The following is a 4,859-nucleotide window of genomic DNA, read 5'->3' as shown; positions in this document are numbered from 1 at the left end:
GCCATGTTTGCCTAAGTCTCTTACAACACTTGGTGAAGAGAAGCATTTAGTGTAATACTTTTTATTTTTAATCTTTTCGCACTTTTTATTTGTTTATGTATTAATTACTTTAATAACTAGTTTTATATGTTGAAGATGATTCTTCCTTATCATTTGTCCGTGGTGTCTTGGCATTATTTTACTGTCTATATAAAATAAAAGATTTTCACTATTCATATCTCCACGGTCTATATGGAGATATGTTGGCTACCTGGTCGGGGGTTAAGGGAATAGTTTGGTAAGACTCTTGCCATTGTTCAGTGTATAGATCCTGTAAGGACCTGGGTCAAATTTAGTAGGACCTCCTTCAATACCCAATGGTATAGGATGGCGGGGGTCCAAACTCTTTGATCCCCTCATATGTAAACTACTATTAAAACTTTAACCCGGCTACTTAGGACTGTATCCCTGCTGACTCAGAGTACTTAGCCGAGGGTAACGTCACATTCAAAAGAGGGGCCTACCACAATATGCATTAATAACTTAATTAATTATCTTTCAATAATCCGACCCTTTAGGATTGTATCCTTGCTGACTCAAACTACTGGGTTGAGGGTAACGTCACCTTCAAAAGAGGGGCCTACTACAATAACTAAGATAATCTCTTAAAAAGTGCAAAAGTGCGGAAATAATCAAAGGATTACACTAAAGGCGAGTCGGATCCAAGTGATTCATCTTGTCTATCTGTTTTATTTTGTTTTATTTTATTTTATTTTTATTTTCAGCATTTTAGTTTTTATTTTCTAGTTTAAAACATTTTTCTAAAATTTTGATTTGATTAGACGTTGAGGATAAACCGGTATTAAAAGCTCTTATGTCCTTGGACGACCTCGGTATGTTACCAACAATATACTACGCTCACGATGGATGCGCTTGCCCATATGTGTGTGTGGCGTTAGTAAATATGTGTTTTATAAATTTAAAACTTGACTAAAGTGGTTAAAAGGGGCTAAAAATATACATAAAAATATATTACACTACACATGCATCAAGTTTTTGGCGCCGTTGCCGGGGAACACAAGGATTTTAAAAAAGCTTAAAATCAACGGCCTAATCAGTTTTTCTAGAAATTTAACTCTTAGAAAATATTTTTAAACAAGTATTTGCAAGTATATTTTAACCATAATTTTTCATATAAAGTTTGCCATAATTTTTGTTATAAAAATTATAAATATTGGAGGTTGGTTTTTGATAATAAAAGTGACTAAATATGTATTTAGGAGAATATATATTTAGATGTCATCTTGTATGTGATTATTTGTATATTATGTGTATTCGTTATATTATTTTAGGACTTGAAATAATATAACTCACCAAAATACCAAAAATTACAATACAAAATATTATCAAAATTCCAAGAAATAAATATATAATTTATACCCAAAATTTGTAACACCCCTAAAAATATAAAATTATATGTGTGTAAACATGTATAATTAATATTATTGATATAGTAAAAACATAAAACTAGGATATTTAACATAGTTAAATATCTATGTTAATTAATAAAGAAACAAAGGATTTTTAATCCTATTTATAAAATTTATAATTAGAGGGATCAGTTTAGTTAATATTGGAACTTGTTTTTATAACAAGTTATAAGTTTCAAACACACCCTTAGGTGTGTTATCTCCTGGTAGACCAAACACAGAGCCAAAGACAAAGTTCTAACTCTCAAACCCAAAATTCACCTAAATCCCTCCAATTATCAACGAAGAATTCGATTAGGAATCAATTTTAAGCAACAATCTTGATCACCAACCTTGGGAGATCATAAGGTATGCTCAATTTTGATATTTGGTGAAACTTTGATTTGTTATGAATTCTCATGGATGAAGTTTTTGAAAGATTAATTGATATTTTGACTCAATTAAGATGACTACAACTCTAGGAACAAACCCTAGATGAAAATTTAGTGAAATTGTGTTATAACCTATTGAATTGATGAGTTATCATATGTGGGTTATGTGGGTTTTGTGAATATTATGAAGAACACTTGAATCATAGAGATGATTTAGTATTACTTGCATGTTTGGAATTAAGTTTTAGTGTAGTTATAGTATTCTTGAAATATGAATTGAAATACTATGCTTTAACATGGTTAAAGTCATTAATCATGAAGATGATAATGCTAGGATACTAATTATGCACACAAGGTGTTTGATAAAATGCTTGAATGAATTAGAAATAAGTGAGAATTATGAAATAATTACTTATTTGGCTAGTTAAAAGCATTTAAAAGTTGAATATAGAATTATGGATATTAAGAGATATGTCCGAATTGGATTTGATAGGCAATTTGGGTGGATCGTCTAGTAACCAAGGTGGAACGGACAATCGGTTGAAAGGAAAGCTCTAAAGGTACGTGGCTATACACTTCGTAATATTTCGCCAGTATTCTATGTTTAGTTTTTTTTTATGATAATTGAATCGTTATGAAATTTGGTTATTTCTAATACGAAGGATTCCGTAAGTAAAAATAACTGGATGGATTAACCAGTGAATAGCGATAGAACAAAAGTAAAAGTGGTGGATTCCACTAAAATGTTGAAACGGGTCAAAGTGATCCGAATTATACACGTTTGGTTGTGTGAAAGCGATAGAATTCGCCAATAAAAACCAAACGGGTCAAAATAACCAAAGTAATGAACTTTGGTGAAATAAGGCGATGGATGTCGCTAGGAAAGTTAAACGGGTCAAATTGTTGTCTCAGTGCGAACCGGGAAGGTCGCACAATAATAAGACTTCAAATAATGCCCGGATTCTTAAATAATAAGCATTAGGTTCGTTAGCCGATACACGGTTAATGATGAATATAAGTCATAAACTCAGGATTGAGTTTAACTAAAAGATGGCGAATCCATATTAGAGGATTCGTGTTAAATCCATTAAAGTAATTAAAACTTTTAAACGGGTCAAAGTGACTCGAATACTACATGTTTGATTCAAAAAGGCGATGGATTTTGCTAGTGAAATCAAGTGGGTTAAAATCACCAAGGTATTGAACTTTGGTAATTTAAATTGATGAAGGTCTCTTATTAAGTTAAATGGGTTGATAAATACATAGGTACTTTGTTAATGGTACTTGTATTTTAATATATAATGTGTCGTAAAACACAAGTATGTTGATGTATAAGTTCTATTAGAAGTTCTGAACTCATAAGAAAATTCGATGGTTCATTAAGTGAAACAGGTCGAATAATGATGAACATTTCTATAAACCGAGGGTTCAAAGTAAGAAAAATTGTTCAGTCATATGTTGGATTTTTTATTTCATGTTATAGATGATCTTATTACGGCCACGTAGAAAGAAACGTGACCCAAATCGGACTAAAAACGAACAATATATGGTAGTTCTCGTAAGATGAATCATAGCTGGGAAAATGCAGTTTTTTAAGCCAAACTCGCTGGAAAAAGTCATCCATCGCACCACACGACAGCAACTCAGGCATACGTCGCGACACGCGACAACCCTCGCGGCCCGCGACGGCTAGGGCTTAATCTGTCGCGCCCCACGACAGTAGTACAAACCTGCAAAATTTTTTATTGTTATAAGTCTGACATTTTAAACTTGTTGAACTACATTATAACATCATATAACTGATGTTTTGCACGATTTTGGTTATAGGTAACTATAGAAACTTGCGGATGAAGATCAAGCTATGTCTTAGAGCCGAACACGCGCATAAAGAAGCTTCCGCGAAAGAAACTAGTTCTTTTGTCACAAAACGTTTTGATGTTGTGTTTTTTCATACTTTTGTACATAAGGTTTGTATGGTTTAAAAGTTAAGTATGTTGGATTAGACAACACGTTTTGTAAACATTAGTGAATGTCCTTGTAAGGTTTTGAAACATGGATAAATGTCGTTAATTCGATGTTTAACTATTAAAGGGATTATAAATGCAATATATGTATTGTATAAATTACTAAAGAAAGATAAGGGTATTACAAAATTGGAGAAACCGAACAAGGAATATAACTTACATAAATATTCCGGAATTTAATTCATGAGTATATTTTGGTAAACGGTATTTCGGACACCAAGAGAACAAAAATATGATTTTTACAAGTATTACAAAATTATATCATATTTTTGACAAGAAGAAATCATATTATTTTTGGGTAAAGAAAAATATATATTTTTCTTGAATTACTAGAAAATATACTATTTTTGGAGAAAACATATATTTTCTTAAATAAACTTAGAATATATTATTTTTGGGTGAAAAATGGACTTAAAAATATTTTCTAAGATAATCTTGAAAATATATTATTTTTTAGACTTATATGAAAATATAAATATTTTTGCCAAGAAGAAGTATAGATAAAGTTCTATAAATGATTTGTTAAAAAAATATATTTTAAGAATATATATTGGTGAATTTTATTAGAAATATTATTCCCAAAAAATAAATACAAAATTGAGTATAAGAATACTTAATAAACACAATAAGAATGCGTATTCTCATACGTATAAATACACCGGAATACGCCACCGATACTTGGCAAAAATATACAAGTGTAAGAATACAAGTATGAATACACCCATCCTTGGGGAAGTTATACATGTACAAATACATAAACTTGTCAAGTTAAAATATATTATTTTAACTAATATTCCAAAATTAATAAATATAATTTAAGTTAAAATATTTATTATTTTAACAAATAATTATATGTTTTGGAAAAATATTAAGACACAAGGAAACGTAACTCAAAGATACTAATTAAGACTAAAGTCAAGGCACGACCCATCCGTCTAATACACCTTAGCACGATTGTAGGTAGTCGTGTGAACAAGTAGTAGCTTTGAGTTACA

The 4,859-nt window shown here is 30.6% G+C and overlaps 1 long non-coding RNA gene across 1 annotated transcript; it reads left to right on the top strand.

Annotated features, from left to right (window-relative positions):
- The first annotated feature begins 1,679 nt into the window (after positions 1 to 1,679).
- On the top strand, positions 1,680 to 3,868 carry LOC110874379. Its single transcript, XR_002555897.2, has 3 exons — positions 1,680 to 1,817; positions 2,334 to 2,400; positions 3,668 to 3,868. It is a non-coding gene; the product is annotated as an uncharacterized LOC110874379 (long non-coding RNA).
- The last annotated feature ends 991 nt before the right edge of the window (positions 3,869 to 4,859 follow it).

Source organism: Helianthus annuus, chromosome 9 (assembly GCF_002127325.2).
Source record: "Helianthus annuus cultivar XRQ/B chromosome 9, HanXRQr2.0-SUNRISE, whole genome shotgun sequence".
In the NCBI taxonomy this organism is placed as follows: domain Eukaryota; kingdom Viridiplantae; phylum Streptophyta; class Magnoliopsida; order Asterales; family Asteraceae; genus Helianthus; species Helianthus annuus.
Note: the sequence above shows the minus strand (reverse complement) of the source record. Positions and strands in the feature narration are given on the sequence as shown.